This window comes from Oncorhynchus mykiss, chromosome 15, assembly GCF_013265735.2.
Source record: "Oncorhynchus mykiss isolate Arlee chromosome 15, USDA_OmykA_1.1, whole genome shotgun sequence".
NCBI classification, from domain to species: Eukaryota; Metazoa; Chordata; class Actinopteri; order Salmoniformes; family Salmonidae; genus Oncorhynchus; species Oncorhynchus mykiss.
The window spans coordinates 43,323,714-43,348,593 of NC_048579.1; the positions used below are offsets into that span (position 1 = coordinate 43,323,714).

General features: G+C 42.8%; 4 non-coding genes across 4 annotated transcripts; all 4 read left to right on the plus strand.

Moving 5' to 3' along the window:
- Positions 1-10,675: 10,675 nt before the first annotated feature.
- On the plus strand, positions 10,676-10,757 carry trnas-gcu. The gene has a single exon. It is a non-coding gene; the product is annotated as a tRNA-Ser (tRNA).
- Positions 10,758-11,227: 470 nt separating this feature from the next.
- trnas-gcu lies at positions 11,228-11,309 on the plus strand. The gene has a single exon. It is a non-coding gene; the product is annotated as a tRNA-Ser (tRNA).
- A 6,496-nt stretch (positions 11,310-17,805) lies between these two features.
- Positions 17,806-17,887, plus strand: trnas-gcu. Its single transcript has one exon. It is a non-coding gene; the product is annotated as a tRNA-Ser (tRNA).
- A 470-nt stretch (positions 17,888-18,357) lies between these two features.
- On the plus strand, positions 18,358-18,439 carry trnas-gcu. The gene has a single exon. It is a non-coding gene; the product is annotated as a tRNA-Ser (tRNA).
- The last annotated feature ends 6,441 nt before the right edge of the window (positions 18,440-24,880 follow it).

Here is a 24,880-nt window from a genome sequence, read left to right on the forward strand (position 1 = left end):
ATGTTAATGGATGCCTGTTCCGCTGGCTTTTTCCTGTAGTCCACAATCAGCTCCTTTTGTCTTGCTCACATTTGAGGGAGAGGATGTTGTCCTGGCACCACACTGCCAGGTCTCTGACCTCCTCCCTATAGGCTGTCTCATTGTTGTCTGTGATCAGGCCTACCACTGTCATCAGCGAACATAATGATGGTGTTGGCGTCGTGCCTGGCCGTGCAGTAAGTACACAACCCTGAGGGGCCCCAGTTTTGAGGATCAGCATGGGAGACATGTTGTTGCCTACCCTTACAACCTGGGGGTGGCCCGTCAGGAATCCCAGGATCCTGTTGCAGAGGGAGGTGTTTAGTCACAGGGTCCTTATCTTAGTGATGAGCTTCGTGGGCACTATGGTGTTGAACGCTGAGCTGAAGTCAATGAACATAATTCTCACATAGGTGTTTCTTTTGTCCAGGTGGGAAAGGGCAGTGTGCGATTGAGATTGCGTCATCTGTGTTTTGTGTCTGCCTGTTCAACACTCTGGAATTAATAAACTTGGTTTAACTTCTTTGGGGTAGGGGGGCAGTATTTTCACATCCGGATGAAACGCGTGCCCAGAGTAAACTGCCTGCTACCCAGATGCTAGGATATGCATATTAGTAGATTTGGATAGGATATTATATATATTTTATTATCCTACACATATTATTAGTGTAGGATAGAAAACACTGAAGTTTCTAAAACTGTTTGAATGATGTCTGTGATTATAACAGAACTCATATGGCAGGCAAAAATCCAAACCGGAAGTGGGAAATCTGAGGTTTTCAAGTCTTGGCCTATCCAATATACAGTGTCTGTGGGGTCATATTGCACTTCCTAAGGCTTCCACTAGATGTTAACAGTCTTTAGAACCTTGAGGCTTCTACTGTGAAGTGGGAGAGAATGAGAGCTGATTGAGTCATGGCCCTTGAATTAGCTCCGTTCCCTTACATTTCTAAAGACAAAGGAATTCTCCGGTTGAAACATTATTGAAGATTTATATACATTGTTTGACATGTTTCTACGAACTATAATATAACTTTTTGGCTTTGTCTGGACCTTGTGCCTGCGCATTTGGATTACTGTACTAAATGCTGAACAAAAAGGAGGTATTTGGACAAATTATGGACTTCATCAAACAAAAATAACATTTATTGTGGAACTGGGATTTCTGTGAGTGCATTCTGATGAAGAACATCAAAGGTAAGTTAATATTTACAATGCAATTTCTGACTTTGACTCCATAACGGGTATCTGTATTGCTTGTTTTGGTCTCTGAGCGCTGTACTCAGATTATTCCATGTTGTGCTTTTTCCGTAAAGCTTTCTTGAAATCTGACACAGCGGTTGCATTAATAAGGAGAAGTATATCTTTAATTCCATGCATATGTTGTATTTTCATTAACATTTGAGTATTTCTGTAAATGGATGTGGTTCTCTGCACTTTCACTGGATGCTTTGGAGGCAAAACATAACAACGAGCCAATGTTAACAGATTTTTGCATATGAATATGAACTTTATCGAACAAAACATGCATGTATTGTGTAACATGAAGTTATATGAGTGCCATCTGAAGATCATCAAAGGTTAGTGATTCATTTTTTCTGCTTTTTGTGAATCTTCTCTTTTGGCTGGAAAAAATACTGTTTTTTTTGTGACTAGGTACTGACTGACCTAACATAATTGCATGGTATGCTTTTGTCGTAAAGCCTTGTTAATCCCACCACAGTGTCCGATTTCAACAAGTTTCTTTAAAGGGGTCTCAATTGCTACGGTAGGACAAAGAAACAGCAAGAGCACTGGTTTGCTACCCTTTCCAAGGCACAAGGGGTTAGCTCCCTGTTTTAGATGTGGGGCTATCGGTCAATGGAAGAATGAGTGTCGACCTGTAATGGAGACCACTGAACCCGCTGCATTCGGGGGTATGCTGAGATGCAAGCCTTTGCATCTTTGTCAAAACAGCAGCATACATTCCTGAAAGTAACGGGACAGGGAACTTTCACACAGTGGTGTATGGCCTCGGATAGATCGATAGTGGTTCATTGAAGATACAGTTTCTATGTGAAGGGAGACGTAGTATTGAAAAGTGATATATGCCTGGGATCAAATATTGTGGATTCCTTATGAGAAACTGGATGAATTTGCTACAGGAAAAAGTATTTTGGGTTGAAGAATCTAGGTGAAATGGGGGCCAGGGGGATGGATTCTATAGAGGCAAAAAAAGTCAAATGATCTGGCCAAACACTCCTTGCAAACACTTTGGGGAGGGGTTTAATCTCAGACATTTTATGTCTTATTCTGAAATAGATTTTTATAGTGGGCGATAGGAATCATGAGAAAAGCATTAGGGTTACAAAATCTAAAATTAAGTTTTAAACTGTTTAGTTCATGAACATTGTGGTTATGGAGAATCATGGGGAAAAGAGACCAGTGAACAGTTAGACACTGCAACATTAGACTCGGTTGCGAGATAAGGATAGTAGATGCTAAATAAAGGATACATAAATGATTGGGTGGATTAAAACAAACATTTAATGATTAGAGTAAGGACAGTGGATTTACCATTATCATGGTTGGTTTATAATTAATACTTTTGGATTGCTGATTTAAGATGTAGCAAAGTGAATGCTAACAATGTACACTTTCTTTTCCGGAAGAGGAGGGGGTTTCATTATCTATCGTTGGAATGTTCCCCGAAACTGGTTTTCAGCAGTTAAGTATAAATGTATCTGGATTAGGCCATAAACAGAGTTCCCAGATAAGTAAGGCCTGTTCATGTGTGTTTTAACCTACGGTTTACCACACTAGCATGCACACACAACTCACCAGGTATGAATATTTGTTATTGGTGTTAATACCGCGGGATTCATTTTGTGGGGTCTTTTCAATTTGTTTTTAAATTGGGTATGCAGAAGAATGGACATGTTTTTTAAATGGTTTCTGAAGGACAAGGAAAGGAACTATTTAATGGTGTCGAATGCCCAGTATCCTGACTTTCTGATCAGTTCTCACCAATCTCACAGGAAATGATCGAAACAGGTGGGATTTAATAATATAATGAATGAGAAACACCAGTTTCTGTTCTATTTTTCCATTACTTTATGAGATTATTTCCTTATGGGGTTATCAAGAGTTGTAATTCTAAATTGATTGGTTATTTGAACTGGTTTATTTTTTATGTAACATGTTTTTGAATCATGTGTTGGAAGGGAAAATTACCAGGTACCAGGGGGCATGGTCTTCGGGTAAATATACAAATGTACTTTGTTCTGTCTGTGTATATAGAAGGAAAAATATGTTAAGGGATGACAGTCACTCCAAATGGATTGTGACATGTGTATTGCTGACTTAATTTTTGTCTTTGTTTCGATACAAATTTCACCAGATTGGGTCTGCTGGATTGTTGGGACTCCCCCTTGGGTTGGGGTACTAACGCCCTGATCTGGTAACTCTTCAGAGAGGTGGCCAGTAAAAAAAAGGGAGTATGATTAAATTTTGAAAATGGTTTCAACAGTAACCGCATGTTATACTCTGACATTTGTCTTAGAGATATTGGTATTGAGAATATAATTTATCATAATGGATGGTCTGGATTTCCAGATTCAAAGTGTCTTAAACTGATTGTTTTGCTCTGTTCTCACTCAAGTTATGGCAAATGTGACACGGTATCTATTTTTGTTGTATTTGTCAGCCCTTTTTTCTTCCCAATTTCGTGGTATTCTATTGGTAGTAGTTAGTCTTGTCTCATCGCTACAACTCCCGTACGGACTCGGGAGAGGCGAAGGTCGAGAGCCATGCGTCCTCCGAAACACAACCCAACCAAGCCGCACTGCTTCTTGACACAATGCCCATCCAACCCGGAAGCCAGCGGCACCAATGTGTCGGAAGAAACACCGTACACCTGGCAAACGTGTCAGTGTGCACTGCGCCTGGCCCACCCCAAGAGTCGCTAGTGCATGATGAGACAAGGATATCCCTGCTGGCCTAACCCAGACGATGCTGGGCCAATTGTGCGCTGCCTCCCAGTCGCGGCCGGTTGCGACAGAGCCTGGACTCAAACCTAGAATCTCTAGTGGAACAGCTTAGACCACTGTGCCACTCGGGAGGGCCATCAGATGGTATCTTAATGAATGAAAGAGATAATTGAACCGAACAGTGTGAACCTAAACCCCTCCCTAACCGGCTGAAGAAAGAACCAAGTCGTTCAATGCAAAAGTGACTTTCAACACTCCTATCTGTAACCTGGGTATGGGCAGCAGGAGTGCGCCATGAGTCCTGAGACCACCCATGTGGAGTGAGTATGGAGAGAGAACATTCAAACTTCTCTCATGCTCCTGCTGTACTGGTGGGAGAAATGGACCAGGCAGAATAGTGGTAGGGCTCAGGTGAGAGACTTATACGTGGGGAAAAACGGGTTACTTTGTGACCTGATTCAGGAAACTAGGCGTCTGTCGCAAATCACGACTTTACAGGAGAGCCTTTTGAACATACATTTTTATTTTATCAAAATGCATTTTTTTTGGCAGAAATGCCTTCTCGAACGTGTAAATTTTATATTAAGGCACATGAAAGATTAAGATTATCGAAAAATCTGAGTTTACATTGACGCGTTATGTTCAGTAGTTCCAAAACATCCAGTGATTTTGCTGAGAGCCACATCAATTTCCAGAAATAGTCATCATAAATGTTGATGAAAATACACGTTATACATGGAATTTTAGATCAACTTCTCCTTGATGCAACCGCTGTGTCAGATTTTTAAAAAAAACTTTACGGAAAAAGCAAACCATGCAATAATCTGAGTACGGCGCTCAAACGACAAATCAATCCAAAGAGATCCAGCGGAAAGTACGAACGAAAAGTGACATCTGGTGGAAGCATTAGGAAGTGCAACATGACCCCATTTCCACTGTATCTTGGATAAGCAAAGAGTTAACCTACAAACCTCAGATTTCCCACTTCCTGGTTAATTTTTTTCTCAGGTTGTTGCCTGTCATATGAGTTCTGTTATACTCGCATATATCATTCAAACAGTTTTAGAAACTTCAGAGTGTTTTCTATCCAAATATACTATGCATATCCTAGGATCTGGGCCTGAGTAGCAGGCAGTTTACTCTGGGCACGCTTTTCATCCGGACATGAAAATACTGCCCACTACCCCAAAGAAGTTAATTTTGTCATAGCTAGAAAATCTGTATTGTAATGCTAGTTAAAGCTTACTGTTAGCTACAGTAGCTAACATTCCCTGTATGAACTGTGTGCAGTGATAAAGCAGAATGCCATTTTTTTTGCATTTATTGTAAAATAATGCTAAAATATTTGTATCTGGAATTTGTCTGTCAGCATCAATCAGTAGAACCCACCTGACTCTAATCCACCAGTCATTAAAAAGAGAGCTGGCCCAAGCAAGCAAAGGCAGCAGCACTGTCATCAACTACAGGCACCATTTCTTCAACTACGGAGTTGGGAAAACACGTGTGGACCTGAATTGTGATAACTGCAGTGACCAAAACAAGAACAAGTTTGTACAATGGTATTCACAACCTCCACCACAATCTGGACCTTCCCTTCCTGATCACAGGCCACACCAAGTTTGCCCATGGCTGGTGCTTCGACCTCATCAAGAAGCGCTTCAGAAAGAACAGAGTGAACACTTTGTCTGAGATTGCTGGTGTTGTGAAGGACAGCACTGTGACAGGTCAACATCCCAGAGCTGGTTGGACTGGAGGCTGGTACGGTGCTGGTGGAAAGCTATGGCTGGCAACAACACCTGACTCCGTACTTCAGGCTGCTGCCACAGATCAAGCAGTACCAGCACTTCAGGTAAAACAATTTTCATTGTATGAGGTTATTCTTATCTAAACTTGGGAGGTGAATTAATGGTGTGCAGGGTTGTTGTGTCTTTTGATTTTTTGTTGTTGTTGTTATTCCCTGTTTTACAGCTTTGATGCTCTGGAGCCTGGTGTTGTCGCCAAGGAGCGTCCGGACTTTCGGAACCAGGTTTCAGCTGCTTAGCATCCTTCTGCCCGTTGATGGTCTGCCTGTACAAGCACCACCTGGACTGGACACAGCAAGACAAACTGATCTTTTGGAGAAGATCAGGGAGTTTTGCAATGAAGAGACTATGGACATTACATGCCCTGCACCAAAGTCAAGGGCAGGACAGAAACAGTCTCTCTGAATATTGATTCCCTTGTTCATGCGTGGTTTGGACGGACCAGTCATCAGCACGATCTGCAGTGCCTCTATTCACATGACTCTCTCCTAACACACTCACGTACGTTTTTTTTTATTTTTTATCCTGCTGCTCAGCCACTTTACCCCTGATTGTATGCATATAACTACCTCGTCTATCACTGATATTGTTCTTGTACATACTGTACCGTATGTTATTTATATTGACACTACCTATTTATGATATTCCTACTATGCAACGAACCATTTGGCTGTACTGTTTACACCTTCTGTAGAGACCATCCACTTAGTAAAATATTGATATATACAATTAATTGTGATATGTGGTCGTAACATTATTTTGTGCCATACCACAACAAAATCATGTGACCGTATCAAGTGTCCAACACATGAATATATTGCGCATGTATCTGTTTATGTACATGTGCACCTCACTCAGGTTTCAACTCAGGTTGCATGACCTTTAATTTATGTATGGAATACTATGTGATAAGTGCATGTGTAACGGTATATACAGTGGGGCAAAAAAGTATTTAGTCAGCCACCAATTGTGCAAATTCTCCCACTTAAAGATGAGAGAGGCCTGTAATTTTCATCATAGGTACACTTCAACTATGACAGACAAAATTAGAAAAAAAATCCAGAAAATCACATTGTAGGATTTTTTTAATGAATTTATTTAAAAATTATGGTGGAAAATAAGCATTTGGTCACCTACAAAGAAGCAAGATTTCTGGCTCTCACAGACCTGTAACTTCTTCTTTAAGAGGCTCCTCTGTCCTCCACTCGTTACCTGTATTAATGGCACCTGTTTGAACTTGTTATCAGTAAAAAAGACACCTCTCCACAACCTCAAACAGTCACACTCCAAACTCCACTATGGCCAAGACCAAAGAGCTGTCAAAGGACACCAGAAACAAAATTGTAGACCTGCACCAGGCTGGGAAGACTGAATCTGCAATAGGTAAGCATCTTGGTTTGAAGAAATCAACTGTGGGAGCAATTATTAGGAAATGGAAGACATACAAAACCACTGATAATCTCCCTGGATCTGGGGCTCCACGCAAGATCTCACCCCGTGGGGTCAAAATGATCACAAGAACGGTGAGCAAAAATCCCAGAACCACACGGGGGGACCTAGTGAATGACCTGCAGAGAGCTGGGACCAAAGTAACAAAGCCTACCATCAGTAACACACTACGCTGCCAGGGACTCAAATCCTACAGTGCCAGACGTGTCCCCCTGCTTAAGCCAGTACATGTCCAGGCCCATCTGAAGTTTGCTAGAGAGCATTTGGATGATCCAGAAGAAGATTGGGAGAATGTCATATGGTCAGATGAAACCAAAATATAACTTTTTGGTAAAAACTCAACTCGTCGTGTTTGGAGTACAAAGAATGCTGAGTTGCATCCAAAGAACACCATACCTACTGTGAAGCATGGGGGTGGAAACATCATGCTTTGGGGCTGTTTTTCTGCAAAGGGTCCAGGACGACTGATCTGTGTAAAGGAAAGAATGAATGGGGCCATGTATTGTGAGTATTTGAGTGAAAACCTCCTTCCATCAGCAAGGGCATAGAAGATGAAACGTGACTGGGTCTTTCAGCATGACAATGATCCCAAACACACCGCCCGGGCAACGAAGGAGTGGCTTTGTAAGAAGCATACCAAGGTCCTGCGGTGTGTTTTGGTGATTGACAGAGTCGAAAGACTTGGCCAGGTCAATGAAGACGGCTTCACAGTACTGTCTTTTATCGATCGCGGTTATGATATCGTTTTGGACCTTGAGTGTGGCTGAGGTGCACCAATGACCAGCTCGGAAACCAGATTGCATAGTGGAGAAGGTACGGTGGGATTTGAAATAGTCGGTGATCTGTTAACTTCTTCTCAGCTAAACTGAGTTTTTATGGATATAAAGAAGGACATTATCAAACAAAAATAACCCTTTGTGATGTATCCGGGACCTTTTGGAGGGCCAACAGAAGAAGATCACCAAAGGTAAGGCATTTATTATATTGCTATTTTTGACTTTTTGCACCTGCCTGGTTGAAATAAGTTTTCATGCTTTTGTATGCGGCGTACTGTCCTCAGATAATCACATGGTGTGCTTTCGCCGTAAAGCCTTTTTGAAATCTGACACAGCAGCTGGATTAACAAGAAGTTAAGCTTTATTTTGATGTATTTCGTTACTGTCCCACCTGCCCATAAGAAGTTAATGACTCCAACCTAGGTGTATGTAAACTTCTGACTTCAACTGTAGGTGTATAACAGTTTGGGTCTAGAGTGTCTCCCCCTTTGAAGAGCGGGTTGACCGCAGCAGCTTTCCAATCTTCGGGGATCTCAGACGATACGAAAGAGACGTTGAACAGGCTACTATTGGGGGTTGCAACAATTTCGGCAGATCATTTTAGAAAGAGAGGGTCCAGATTGTCTAGTCCAGCTGATTTGTAGGGATCCAGATTTTGCAGCTCTTTCAGAACATCAGCTGTTTAGATTTGGCTGAAGGAGAAGCGGGGGGTGCTTGGGCAAGTTACTGCAGGGCGTGCAGAGCTGTTGGCCGGGTGGAAAGTATGGCCAGCCGTAGAAAAATGCTTATTGAAATTATCGATTATCGTAGATTTATTGCTGGTGACAGTGGTTGCTAGCCTCTTGGCAGTGGGCAGCTGGAAGGAGGTGCTCTAATTCTTTACAGTGTCCCAAATCTTTTTGGAATTATTGCTACAGGATGAACATTTCTGTTAGGAAAGCTAGGGCTATTTTTTTCAAACTGACTGTATATTGGTTCCTGACCTCCCTGAAAAGTTGCATATCGCGGGGGCTATTCGATGCTAATGCAGAACGCCACAGGATGTTTTTATGCTGATCAAGGGCAGTCAAGTCTGGGGTGAACCAATATCCAATAACCTATATCTGTTCTTAGTTCTACATTTTTTTAATGGGGCATGCCTCTTTAAGATGGCGAGGAAAGCACTTTTAAATAGCAACCAGGCATCCTCTACTGACGGGATGGGGTTAATATCCTTCCAGGATACCCGGGCCAGGTCGACTAGAAAGGCCTGCTCGCTGAAGTGTTTTAGGGAGCGTTTGACAGTCATGAGGTGTGGTCGTTTGACCACGGACCAATTACGGAAGCAGTCAGGATGATATCTAAGAGGTTGCCCATGGTTACGGATTTAGGGTTGTACCTGGTAGGTCCCCTTGATAATTTGTGTGATATTGAGTGCATCTAGTTTAGATTGGAGGATGGCCGGTGTGTTAAGCATGTCCCAGTTTAGGTCACCTAACAGTACGAACTCTGAAGATAGATGGGGGGCAATCAATTCAAATATGGTGTCCAGTGCACAGCTGGGGGCTAAGGGGGGTGAGAGCAACAATGGTGAGAGACTTGTTTCTGGAAAGGTGGATTTTTAAAAGTAGAAGCTCGAATGTTTTGGGCAGAGACCTGGATGGTATGATAGAACTCTGCAGGCTATCTCTGCAGTACATTGCAACTCCGCCCCCTTTGGCAGTTCTATCTTGTCAGAAAATTTTGTAGATGGGGATGGAAATTTCAGGATTTTTGGTGGCCAAGGATTCAGACACGGCTAGGACATCAGGGTTGGTGGAGTGTGCTAAAGCAGTGAATAAAACAAACTTAGGGAAGAGGCTTTGGATTTTAACATGCATGAAACCAAGGCTTTTACGGTTAGAGGAGTCAACAAATGAGAACGCCTGGGGAATGAGAGCGGTGCTGGGGGCTGCAGGCTTAACCTTTACATCACCAGAGGAACAGAGGAGGAGTAGCATAATGGTACGGGTAAAGGCGATAAAAACTGGTCGTCTAGTGCGTTCAGAACAGAGAACAAAAGGAGCAGATTTCTGGGCGTGGAAGAATAGATTCAAGGCATAATGTACAGACAAGGGTATGGTAGGATGTGAGTACAGTGGAGGTAAGCCTAGGCATTGAGTGACGATGAGAGAGGTTTTGTCTCTAGAGGCACCAGTTAAGGTCATTTGCCACATGCAAATAGCAGAATATTGGCACTGGAAGATTTTGACTTTCACAAACACTGGTAAAATTGCTGACTGCCACAGCGAGAGCACAGGACTTGGTATCTGAGTGGTGAAGTCGATGAACTCTATGTGTGGATTATAACACCAACCTCTTCACAAAACATTTGTTATTTCCTCTCTTACATGGCCCCACATGAATATAGTGTCCCTGCACAATCCTAGTGCGACTAATAAGATTCAGGTATTGAAGAATAGCTTCACCAAGGGCAACCTCAATGGTTGGATTTGAACCGACACCTCAACACACTTAATCAAGCACTTGAGACCACTCGGCCTGACAAAACGTTTGTTAAATATCTCGATGAGATCGATACATGGCCTTGCCATTGCTCTGCCTAACTTTCATTGATTTCAATCTAGGGTTTACATACAGCAACTACAGGTTTTTAAGATCATTTGCCACTTCCAAAATACAGGATGAGGTGGCCGAGTGGTTAAGGCGATGGACTGCTAATCCATTGTGCTCTGCATGCATGGCTTTGAATCCCATCCTCATCGTGTAACAATTAAAATTATGTGCTTTGTTTTGGCACTGGAAGATTTGGACTTTCACAAACACTGGTAAAATTGCTGACTGCCACAGCGAGAGCACAGGACTTGGTATCTGAGTGGTGAAGGCGATGAACTGCATGTGTGGATTATAACACCAACCTGTTTACAAAACATTTGTTATTTCCTCTCTTACATGGCCCCACATGAATATAGTGTCCCTGCACAATCCTAGTGCGACTAATAAGATTCAGGTATTGAAGAATAGCTTCACCAAGGGCAACCTCAATGGTTGGATTTGAACCGACACCTCAACACACTTAATCAAGCACTTGAGACCACTCGGCCTGACAAAACATTTGTTAAATATCTCGATGGGATCGACACATGGCCCTGCCATTGCTTTCATTGATTTCAATCTAGGGTTTACATACAGCAACTACAGTTTTTTAAGGTCATTTGCCACTTCCAATATACAGGATGAGGTGGCTGAGTGGTTAAGGCGATGGACTGCTAATCCATTGTGCTCTGCATGCATGGGTTCGAATCCCATCCTCATCGTGTAGCAACTAAAATACTATGCTTCATTTTGGCACTGGAAGATTTGGACTTTCACAAACACTGGTAAAATTGCTGACTGGGTATGGGCAGCAGGAGTGCGCCATGAGTCCTGAGACCACGCATGTGGAGTGAGTATGGAGAGAGAACATTCAAACTTCTCTCATGCTCCTGCTGTACTGGTGGGAGAAATGGACCAGGCAGAATAGTGGTAGGGCTCAGGTGAGAGACTTATACGTGGGGAAAAACGGGTTACTTTGTGACCTGATTCAGGAAACTAGGCGTCTGTCGCAAATCACGACTTTACAGGAGAGCCTTTTGAACATACATTTTTATTTTATCAAAATGCATTTTTTTTGGCAGAAATGCCTTCTCGAACGTGTAAGTTTTATATTAAGGCACATGAAAGATTAAGATTATCGAAAAATCTGTTTACATTGACGCGTTATGTTCAGTAGTTCCAAAACATCCAGTGATTTTGCTGAGAGCCACATCAATTTCCAGAAATAGTCATCATAAATATTGATGAAAATACACGTTATACATGGAATTTTAGATCAACTTCTCCTTGATGCAACCGCTGTGTCAGATTTTTAAAAAAAACTTTACGGAAAAAGCAAACCATGCAATAATCTGAGTACGGCGCTCAAACGACAAATCAATCCAAAGAGATCCAGCGGAAAGTACGAACGAAAAGTGACATCTGGTGGAAGCATTAGGAAGTGCAACATGACCCCATTTCCACTGTATCTTGGATAAGCAAAGAGTTAACCTACAAACCTCAGATTTCCCACTTCCTGGTTAATTTTTTTCTCAGGTTGTTGCCTGTCATATGAGTTCTGTTATACTCGCATATATCATTCAAACAGTTTTAGAAACTTCAGAGTGTTTTCTATCCAAATATACTATGCATATCCTAGGATCTGGGCCTGAGTAGCAGGCAGTTTACTCTGGGCACGCTTTTCATCCGGACGTGAAAATACTGCCCACTACCCCAAAGAAGTTAATTTTGTCATAGCTAGAAAATCTGTATTGTAATGCTAGTTAAAGCTTACTGTTAGCTACAGTAGCTAACATTCCCTGTATGAACTGTGTGCAGTGATAAAGCAGAATGCCATTTTTTTTGCATTTATTGTAAAATAATGCTAAAATATTTGTATCTGGAATTTGTCTGTCAGCATCAATCAGTAGAACCCACCTGACTCTAATCCACCAGTCATTAAAAAGAGAGCTGGCCCAAGCAAGCAAAGGCAGCAGCACTGTCATCAACTACAGGCACCATTTCTTCAACTACGGAGTTGGGAAAACACGTGTGGACCTGAATTGTGATAACTACAGTGGCCAAAACAAGAACAAGTTTGTACAATGGTATTCACAACCTCCACCACAATCTGGACCTTCCCTTCCTGATCACAGGCCACACCAAGTTTGCCCATGGCTGGTGCTTCGACCTCATCAAGAAGCGCTTCAGAAAGAACAGAGTGAACACTTTGTCTGAGATTGCTGGTGTTGTGAAGGACAGCACTGTGACAGGTCAACATCCCAGAGCTGGTTGGACTGGAGGCTGGTACGGTGCTGGTGGAAAGCTATGGCTGGCAACAACACCTGACTCCGTACTTCAGGCTGCTGCCACAGATCAAGCAGTACCAGCACTTCAGGTAAAACAATTTTCATTGTATGAGGTTATTCTTATCTAAACTTGGGAGGTGAATTAATGGTGTGCAGGGTTGTTGTGTCTTTTGATTTTTTGTTGTTGTTGTTATTCCCTGTTTTACAGCTTTGATGCTCTGGAGCCTGGTGTTGTCGCCAAGGAGCGTCCGGACTTTCGGAACCAGGTTTCAGCTGCTTAGCATCCTTCTGCCCGTTGATGGTCTGCCTGTACAAGCACCACCTGGACTGGACACAGCAAGACAAACTGATCTTTTGGAGAAGATCAGGGAGTTTTGCAATGAAGAGACTATGGACATTACATGCCCTGCACCAAAGTCAAGGGCAGGACAGAAACAGTCTCTCTGAATATTGATTCCCTTGTTCATGCGTGGTTTGGACGGACCAGTCATCAGCACGATCTGCAGTGCCTCTATTCACATGACTCTCTCCTAACACACTCACGTACGTTTTTTTTTTTTTTGTTATCCTGCTGCTCAGCCACTTTACCCCTGATTGTATGCATATAACTACCTCGTCTATCACTGATATTGTTCTTGTACATACTGTACCGTATGTTATTTATATTGACACTACCTATTTATGATATTCCTACTATGCAACGAACCATTTGGCTGTACTGTTTACACCTTCTGTAGAGACCATCCACTTAGTAAAATATTGATATATACAATTAATTGTGATATGTGGTCGTAACATTATTTTGTGCCATACCACAACAAAATCATGTGACCGTATCAAGTGTCCAACACATGAATATATTGCGCATGTATCTGTTTATGTACATGTGCACCTCACTCAGGTTTCAACTCAGGTTGCATGACCTTTAATTTATGTATGGAATACTATGTGATAAGTGCATGTGTAACGGTATATACAGTGGGGCAAAAAAGTATTTAGTCAGCCACCAATTGTGCAAATTCTCCCACTTAAAGATGAGAGAGGCCTGTAATTTTCATCATAGGTACACTTCAACTATGACAGACAAAATGAGAAAAAAAATCCAGAAAATCACATTATAGGATTTTTTTAATGAATTTATTTAAAAATTATGGTGGAAAATAAGTATTTGGTCACCTACAAAGAAGCAAGATTTCTGGCTCTCACAGACCTGTAACTTCTTCTTTAAGAGGCTCCTCTGTCCTCCACTCGTTACCTGTATTAATGGCACCTGTTTGAACTTGTTATCAGTAAAAAAGACACCTCTCCACAACCTCAAACAGTCACACTCCAAACTCCACTATGGCCAAGACCAAAGAGCTGTCAAAGGACACCAGAAACAAAATTGTAGACCTGCACCAGGCTGGGAAGACTGAATCTGCAATAGGTAAGCATCTTGGTTTGAAGAAATCAACTGTGGGAGCAATTATTAGGAAATGGAAGACATACAAAACCACTGATAATCTCCCTGGATCTGGGGCTCCACGCAAGATCTCACCCCGTGGGGTCAAAATGATCACAAGAACGGTGAGCAAAAATCCCAGAACCACACGGGGGGACCTAGTGAATGACCTGCAGAGAGCTGGGACCAAAGTAACAAAGCCTACCATCAGTAACACACTACGCTGCCAGGGACTCAAATCCTACAGTGCCAGACGTGTCCCCCTGCTTAAGCCAGTACATGTCCAGGCCCATCTGAAGTTTGCTAGAGAGCATTTGGATGATCCAGAAGAAGATTGGGAGAATGTCATATGGTCAGATGAAACCAAAATTTAACTTTTTGGTAAAAACTCAACTCGTCGTGTTTGGAGTACAAAGAATGCTGAGTTGCATCCAAAGAACACCATACCTACTGTGAAGCATGGGGGTGGAAACATCATGCTTTGGGGCTGTTTTTCTGCAAAGGGTCCAGGACGACTGATCTGTGTAAAGGAAAGAATGAATGGGGCCATGTATTGTGAGTATTTGAGTGAAAACCTCCTTCCATCAGCAAGGGCATAGAAGATGAAACGTGACTGGGTCTTTCAGCATGACAATGATCCCAAACACACCGCCCGGGCAACGAAGGAGTGGCTTTGTAAGAAGCATACCAAGGTCCTGCGGTGTGTTTTGGTGATTGACAGAGTCGAAAGACTTGGCCAGGTCAATGAAGACGGCTTCACAGTACTGTCTTTTATCGATCGCGGTTATGATATCGTTTTGGACCTTGAGTGTGGCTGAGGTGCACCAATGACCAGCTCGGAAACCAGATTGCATAGTGGAGAAGGTACGGTGGGATTTGAAATAGTCGGTGATCTGTTAACTTCTTCTCAGCTAAACTGAGTTTTTATGGATATAAAGAAGGACATTATCAAACAAAAATAACCCTTTGTGATGTATCCGGGACCTTTTGGAGGGCCAACAGAAGAAGATCACCAAAGGTAAGGCATTTATTATATTGCTATTTTTGACTTTTTGCACCTGCCTGGTTGAAATAAGTTTTCATGCTTTTGTATGCGGCGTACTGTCCTCAGATAATCACATGGTGTGCTTTCGCCGTAAAGCCTTTTTGAAATCTGACACAGCAGCTGGATTAACAAGAAGTTAAGCTTTATTTTGATGTATTTCGTTACTGTCCCACCTGCCCATAAGAAGTTAATGACTCCAACCTAGGTGTATGTAAACTTCTGACTTCAACTGTAGGTGTATAACAGTTTGGGTCTAGAGTGTCTCCCCCTTTGAAGAGCGGGTTGACCGCAGCAGCTTTCCAATCTTCGGGGATCTCAGACGATACGAAAGAGACGTTGAACAGGCTACTATTGGGGGTTGCAACAATTTCGGCAGATCATTTTAGAAAGAGAGGGTCCAGATTGTCTAGTCCAGCTGATTTGTAGGGATCCAGATTTTGCAGCTCTTTCAGAACATCAGCTGTTTAGATTTGGCTGAAGGAGAAGCGGGGGGTGCTTGGGCAAGTTACTGCAGGGCGTGCAGAGCTGTTGGCCGGGTGGAAAGTATGGCCAGCCGTAGAAAAATGCTTATTGAAATTATCGATTATCGTAGATTTATTGCTGGTGACAGTGGTTGCTAGCCTCTTGGCAGTGGGCAGCTGGAAGGAGGTGCTCTAATTCTTTACAGTGTCCCAAATCTTTTTGGAATTATTGCTACAGGATGAACATTTCTGTTAGGAAAGCTAGGGCTATTTTTTTCAAACTGACTGTATATTGGTTCCTGACCTCCCTGAAAAGTTGCATATCGCGGGGGCTATTCGATGCTAATGCAGAACGCCACAGGATGTTTTTATGCTGATCAAGGGCAGTCAAGTCTGGGGTGAACCAATATCCAATAACCTATATCTGTTCTTAGTTCTACATTTTTTTAATGGGGCATGCCTCTTTAAGATGGCGAGGAAAGCACTTTTAAATAGCAACCAGGCATCCTCTACTGACGGGATGGGGTTAATATCCTTCCAGGATACCCGGGCCAGGTCGACTAGAAAGGCCTGCTCGCTGAAGTGTTTTAGGGAGCGTTTGACAGTCATGAGGTGTGGTCGTTTGACCACGGACCAATTACGGAAGCAGTCAGGATGATATCTAAGAGGTTGCCCATGGTTACGGATTTAGGGTTGTACCTGGTAGGTCCCCTTGATAATTTGTGTGATATTGAGTGCATCTAGTTTAGATTGGAGGATGGCCGGTGTGTTAAGCATGTCCCAGTTTAGGTCACCTAACAGTACGAACTCTGAAGATAGATGGGGGGCAATCAATTCAAATATGGTGTCCAGTGCACAGCTGGGGGCTAAGGGGGGTGAGAGCAACAATGGTGAGAGACTTGTTTCTGGAAAGGTGGATTTTTAAAAGTAGAAGCTCGAATGTTTTGGGCAGAGACCTGGATGGTATGATAGAACTCTGCAGGCTATCTCTGCAGTACATTGCAACTCCGCCCCCTTTGGCAGTTCTATCTTGTCAGAAAATTTTGTAGATGGGGATGGAAATTTCAGGATTTTTGGTGGCCAAGGATTCAGACACGGCTAGGACATCAGGGTTGGTGGAGTGTGCTAAAGCAGTGAATAAAACAAACTTAGGGAAGAGGCTTTGGATTTTAACATGCATGAAACCAAGGCTTTTACGGTTAGAGGAGTCAACAAATGAGAACGCCTGGGGAATGAGAGCGGTGCTGGGGGCTGCAGGCTTAACCTTTACATCACCAGAGGAACAGAGGAGGAGTAGCATAATGGTACGGGTAAAGGCGATAAAAACTGGTCGTCTAGTGCGTTCAGAACAGAGAACAAAAGGAGCAGATTTCTGGGCGTGGAAGAATAGATTCAAGGCATAATGTACAGACAAGGGTATGGTAGGATGTGAGTACAGTGGAGGTAAGCCTAGGCATTGAGTGACGATGAGAGAGGTTTTGTCTCTAGAGGCACCAGTTAAGGTCATTTGCCACATGCAAATAGCAGAATATTGGCACTGGAAGATTTTGACTTTCACAAACACTGGTAAAATTGCTGACTGCCACAGCGAGAGCACAGGACTTGGTATCTGAGTGGTGAAGTCGATGAACTCTATGTGTGGATTATAACACCAACCTCTTCACAAAACATTTGTTATTTCCTCTCTTACATGGCCCCACATGAATATAGTGTCCCTGCACAATCCTAGTGCGACTAATAAGATTCAGGTATTGAAGAATAGCTTCACCAAGGGCAACCTCAATGGTTGGATTTGAACCGACACCTCAACACACTTAATCAAGCACTTGAGACCACTCGGCCTGACAAAACGTTTGTTAAATATCTCGATGAGATCGATACATGGCCTTGCCATTGCTCTGCCTAACTTTCATTGATTTCAATCTAGGGTTTACATACAGCAACTACAGGTTTTTAAGATCATTTGCCACTTCCAAAATACAGGATGAGGTGGCCGAGTGGTTAAGGCGATGGACTGCTAATCCATTGTGCTCTGCATGCATGGCTTTGAATCCCATCCTCATCGTGTAACAATTAAAATTATGTGCTTTGTTTTGGCACTGGAAGATTTGGACTTTCACAAACACTGGTAAAATTGCTGACTGCCACAGCGAGAGCACAGGACTTGGTATCTGAGTGGTGAAGGCGATGAACTGCATGTGTGGATTATAACACCAACCTGTTTACAAAACATTTGTTATTTCCTCTCTTACATGGCCCCACATGAATATAGTGTCCCTGCACAATCCTAGTGCGACTAATAAGATTCAGGTATTGAAGAATAGCTTCACCAAGGGCAACCTCAATGGTTGGATTTGAACCGACACCTCAACACACTTAATCAAGCACTTGAGACCACTCGGCCTGACAAAACATTTGTTAAATATCTCGATGGGATCGACACATGGCCCTGCCATTGCTTTCATTGATTTCAATCTAGGGTTTACATACAGCAACTACAGTTTTTTAAGGTCATTTGCCACTTCCAATATACAGGATGAGGTGGCTGAGTGGTTAAGGCGATGGACTGCTAATCCATTGTGCTCTGCATGCATGGGTTCGAATCCCATCCTCATCGTGTAGCAACTAAAATACTATGCTTCATTTTGGCACTGGAAGATTTGGACTTTCACAAACACTGGTAAAATTGCTGACTGGGTATGGGCAGCAGGAGTGCGCCATGAGTCCTGAGACCACGCATGTGGAGTGAGTATGGAGAGAGAACATTCAAACTTCTCTCATGCTCCTGCTGTACTGGTGGGAGAAATGGACCAGGCAGAATAGTGGTAGGGCTCAGGTGAGAGACTTATACGTGGGGAAAAACGGGTTACTTTGTGACCTGATTCAGGAAACTAGGCGTCTGTCGCAAATCACGACTTTACAGGAGAGCCTTTTGAACATACATTTTTATTTTATCAAAATGCATTTTTTTTGGCAGAAATGCCTTCTCGAACGTGTAAGTTTTATATTAAGGCACATGAAAGATTAAGATTATCGAAAAATCTGAGTTTACATTGACGCGTTATGTTCAGTAGTTCCAAAACATCCAGTGATTTTGCTGAGAGCCACATCAATTTCCAGAAATAGTCATCATAAATGTTGATGAAAATACACGTTATACATGGAATTTTAGATCAACTTCTCCTTGATGCAACCGCTGTGTCAGATTTTTAAAAAAAACTTTACGGAAAAAGCAAACCATGCAATAATCTGAGTACGGCGCTCAAACGACAAATCAATCCAAAGAGATCCAGCGGAAAGTACGAACGAAAAGTGACATCTGGTGGAAGCATTAGGAAGTGCAACATGACCCCATTTCCACTGTATCTTGGATAAGCAAAGAGTTAACCTACAAACCTCAGATTTCCCACTTCCTGGTTAATTTTTTTCTCAGGTTGTTGCCTGTCATATGAGTTCTGTTATACTCGCATATATCATTCAAACAGTTTTAGAAACTTCAGAGTGTTTTCTATCCAAATATACTATGCATATCCTAGGATCTGGGCCTGAGTAGCAGGCAGTTTACTCTGGGCACGCTTTTCATCCGGACGTGAAAATACTGCCCACTACCCCAAAGAAGTTAATTTTGTCATAGCTAGAAAATCTGTATTGTAATGCTAGTTAAAGCTTACTGTTAGCTACAGTAGCTAACATTCCCTGTATGAACTGTGTGCAGTGATAAAGCAGAATGCCATTTTTTTTGCATTTATTGTAAAATAATGCTAAAATATTTGTATCTGGAATTTGTCTGTCAGCATCAATCAGTAGAACCCACCTGACTCTAATCCACCAGTCATTAAAAAGAGAGCTGGCCCAAGCAAGCAAAGGCAGCAGCACTGTCATCAACTACAGGCACCATTTCTTCAACTACGGAGTTGGGAAAACACGTGTGGACCTGAATTGTGATAACTACAGTGGCCAAAACAAGAACAAGTTTGTACAATGGTATTCACAACCTCCACCACAATCTGGACCTTCCCTTCCTGATCACAGGCCACACCAAGTTTGCCCATGGCTGGTGCTTCGACCTCATCAAGAAGCGCTTCAGAAAGAACAGAGTGAACACTTTGTCTGAGATTGCTGGTGTTGTGAAGGACAGCACTGTGACAGGTCAACATCCCAGAGCTGGTTGGACTGGAGGCTGGTACGGTGCTGGTGGAAAGCTATGGCTGGCAACAACACCTGACTCCGTACTTCAGGCTGCTGCCACAGATCAAGCAGTACCAGCACTTCAGGTAAAACAATTTTCATTGTATGAGGTTATTCTTATCTAAACTTGGGAGGTGAATTAATGGTGTGCAGGGTTGTTGTGTCTTTTGATTTTTTGTTGTTGTTGTTATTCCCTGTTTTACAGCTTTGATGCTCTGGAGCCTGGTGTTGTCGCCAAGGAGCGTCCGGACTTTCGGAACCAGGTTTCAGCTGCTTAGCATCCTTCTGCCCGTTGATGGTCTGCCTGTACAAGCACCACCTGGACTGGACACAGCAAGACAAACTGATCTTTTGGAGAAGATCAGGGAGTTTTGCAATGAAGAGACTATGGACATTACATGCCCTGCACCAAAGTCAAGGGCAGGACAGAAACAGTCTCTCTGAATATTGATTCCCTTGTTCATGCGTGGTTTGGACGGACCAGTCATCAGCACAATCTGCAGTGCCTCTATTCACATGACTCTCTCCTAACACACTCACGTACATTTTTTTTTTTTTTTTTTATCCTGCTGCTCAGCCACTTTACCCCTGATTGTATGCATATAACTACCTCGTCTATCACTGATATTGTTCTTGTACATACTGTACCGTATGTTATTTATATTGACACTACCTATTTATGATATTCCTACTATGCAACGAACCATTTGGCTGTACTGTTTACATCTTCTGTAGAGACCATCCACTTAGTAAAATATTGATATATACAATTAATTGTGATATGTGGTCGTAACATTATTTTGTGCCATACCACAACAAAATCATGTGACCGTATCAAGTGTCCAACACATGAATATATTGCGCATGTATCTGTTTATGTACATGTGCACCTCACTCAGGTTTCAACTCAGGTTGCATGACCTTTAATTTATGTATGGAATACTATGTGATAAGTGCATGTGTAACGGTATATACAGTGGGGCAAAAAAGTATTTAGTCAGCCACCAATTGTGCAAATTCTCCCACTTAAAGATGAGAGAGGCCTGTAATTTTCATCATAGGTACACTTCAACTATGACAGACAAAATGAGAAAAAAAATCCAGAAAATCACATTATAGGATTTTTTTAATGAATTTATTTAAAAATTATGGTGGAAAATAAGTATTTGGTCACCTACAAAGAAGCAAGATTTCTGGCTCTCACAGACCTGTAACTTCTTCTTTAAGAGGCTCCTCTGTCCTCCACTCGTTACCTGTATTAATGGCACCTGTTTGAACTTGTTATCAGTAAAAAAGACACCTCTCCACAACCTCAAACAGTCACACTCCAAACTCCACTATGGCCAAGACCAAAGAGCTGTCAAAGGACACCAGAAACAAAATTGTAGACCTGCACCAGGCTGGGAAGACTGAATCTGCAATAGGTAAGCATCTTGGTTTGAAGAAATCAACTGTGGGAGCAATTATTAGGAAATGGAAGACATACAAAACCACTGATAATCTCCCTGGATCTGGGGCTCCACGCAAGATCTCACCCCGTGGGGTCAAAATGATCACAAGAACGGTGAGCAAAAATCCCAGAACCACACGGGGGGACCTAGTGAATGACCTGCAGAGAGCTGGGACCAAAGTAACAAAGCCTACCATCAGTAACACACTACGCTGCCAGGGACTCAAATCCTACAGTGCCAGACGTGTCCCCCTGCTTAAGCCAGTACATGTCCAGGCCCATCTGAAGTTTGCTAGAGAGCATTTGGATGATCCAGAAGAAGATTGGGAGAATGTCATATGGTCAGATGAAACCAAAATTTAACTTTTTGGTAAAAACTCAACTCGTCGTGTTTGGAGTACAAAGAATGCTGAGTTGCATCCAAAGAACACCATACCTACTGTGAAGCATGGGGGTGGAAACATCATGCTTTGGGGCTGTTTTTCTGCAAAGGGTCCAGGACGACTGATCTGTGTAAAGGAAAGAATGAATGGGGCCATGTATTGTGAGTATTTGAGTGAAAACCTCCTTCCATCAGCAAGGGCATAGAAGATGAAACGTGACTGGGTCTTTCAGCATGACAATGATCCCAAACACACCGCCCGGGCAACGAAGGAGTGGCTTTGTAAGAAGCATACCAAGGTCCTGCGGTGTGTTTTGGTGATTGACAGAGTCGAAAGACTTGGCCAGGTCAATGAAGACGGCTTCACAGTACTGTCTTTTATCGATCGCGGTTATGATATCGTTTTGGACCTTGAGTGTGGCTGAGGTGCACCAATGACCAGCTCGGAAACCAGATTGCATAGTGGAGAAGGTACGGTGGGATTTGAAATAGTCGGTGATCTGTTAACTTCTTCTCAGCTAAACTGAGTTTTTATGGATATAAAGAAGGACATTATCAAACAAAAATAACCCTTTGTGATGTATCCGGGACCTTTTGGAGGGCCAACAGAAGAAGATCACCAAAGGTAAGGCATTTATTATATTGCTATTTTTGACTTTTTGCACCTGCCTGGTTGAAATAAGTTTTCATGCTTTTGTATGCGGCGTACTGTCCTCAGATAATCACATGGTGTGCTTTCGCCGTAAAGCCTTTTTGAAATCTGACACAGCAGCTGGATTAACAAGAAGTTAAGCTTTATTTTGATGTATTTCGTTACTGTCCCACCTGCCCATAAGAAGTTAATGACTCCAACCTAGGTGTATGTAAACTTCTGACTTCAACTGTAGGTGTATAACAGTTTGGGTCTAGAGTGTCTCCCCCTTTGAAGAGCGGGTTGACCGCAGCAGCTTTCCAATCTTCGGGGATCTCAGACGATACGAAAGAGACGTTGAACAGGCTACTATTGGGGGTTGCAACAATTTCGGCAGATCATTTTAGAAAGAGAGGGTCCAGATTGTCTAGTCCAGCTGATTTGTAGGGATCCAGATTTTGCAGCTCTTTCAGAACATCAGCTGTTTAGATTTGGCTGAAGGAGAAGCGGGGGGTGCTTGGGCAAGTTACTGCAGGGCGTGCAGAGCTGTTGGCCGGGTGGAAAGTATGGCCAGCCGTAGAAAAATGCTTATTGAAATGATTGATTATCGTAGATTTATTGCTGGTGACAGTGGTTGCTAGCCTCTTGGCAGTGGGCAGCTGGAAGGAGGTGCTCTAATTCTTTACAGTGTCCCAAATCTTTTTGGAATTATTGCTACAGGATGAACATTTCTGTTAGGAAAGCTAGGGCTATTTTTTTCAAACTGACTGTATATTGGTTCCTGACCTCCCTGAAAAGTTGCATATCGCGGGGGCTATTCGATGCTAATGCAGAACGCCACAGGATGTTTTTATGCTGATCAAGGGCAGTCAAGTCTGGGGTGAACCAATATCCAATAACCTATATCTGTTCTTAGTTCTACATTTTTTTAATGGGGCATGCCTCTTTAAGATGGCGAGGAAAGCACTTTTAAATAGCAACCAGGCATCCTCTACTGACGGGATGGGGTTAATATCCTTCCAGGATACCCGGGCCAGGTCGACTAGAAAGGCCTGCTCGCTGAAGTGTTTTAGGGAGCGTTTGACAGTCATGAGGTGTGGTCGTTTGACCACGGACCAATTACGGAAGCAGTCAGGATGATATCTAAGAGGTTGCCCATGGTTACGGATTTAGGGTTGTACCTGGTAGGTCCCCTTGATAATTTGTGTGATATTGAGTGCATCTAGTTTAGATTGGAGGATGGCCGGTGTGTTAAGCATGTCCCAGTTTAGGTCACCTAACAGTACGAACTCTGAAGATAGATGGGGGGCAATCAATTCAAATATGGTGTCCAGTGCACAGCTGGGGGCTAAGGGGGGTGAGAGCAACAATGGTGAGAGACTTGTTTCTGGAAAGGTGGATTTTTAAAAGTAGAAGCTCGAATGTTTTGGGCAGAGACCTGGATGGTATGATAGAACTCTGCAGGCTATCTCTGCAGTACATTGCAACTCCGACCCCTTTGGCAGTTCTATCTTGTCAGAAAATTTTGTAGATGGGGATGGAAATTTCAGGATTTTTGGTGGCCAAGGATTCAGACACGGCTAGGACATCAGGGTTGGTGGAGTGTGCTAAAGCAGTGAATAAAACAAACTTAGGGAAGAGGCTTTGGATTTTAACATGCATGAAACCAAGGCTTTTACGGTTAGAGGAGTCAACAAATGAGAACGCCTGGGGAATGAGAGCGGTGCTGGGGGCTGCAGGCTTAACCTTTACATCACCAGAGGAACAGAGGAGGAGTAGCATAATGGTACGGGTAAAGGCGATAAAAACTGGTCGTCTAGTGCGTTCAGAACAGAGAACAAAAGGAGCAGATTTCTGGGCGTGGAAGAATAGATTCAAGGCATAATGTACAGACAAGGGTATGGTAGGATGTGAGTACAGTGGAGGTAAGCCTAGGCATTGAGTGACGATGAGAGAGGTTTTGTCTCTAGAGGCACCAGTTAAGGTCATTTGCCACATGCAAATAGCAGAATATTGGCACTGGAAGATTTTGACTTTCACAAACACTGGTAAAATTGCTGACTGCCACAGCGAGAGCACAGGACTTGGTATCTGAGTGGTGAAGGCGATGAACTGCATGTGTGGATTATAACACCAACCTGTTTACAAAACATTTGTTATTTCCTCTCTTACATGGCCCCACATGAATATAGTGTCCCTGCACAATCCTAGTGCGACTAATAAGATTCAGGTATTGAAGAATAGCTTCACCAAGGGCAACCTCAATGGTTGGATTTGAACCGACACCTCAACACACTTAATCAAGCACTTGAGACCACTCGGCCTGACAAAACGTTTGTTAAATATCTCGATGGGATCGATACATGGCCTTGCCATTGCTCTGCCTAACTTTCATTGATTTCAATCT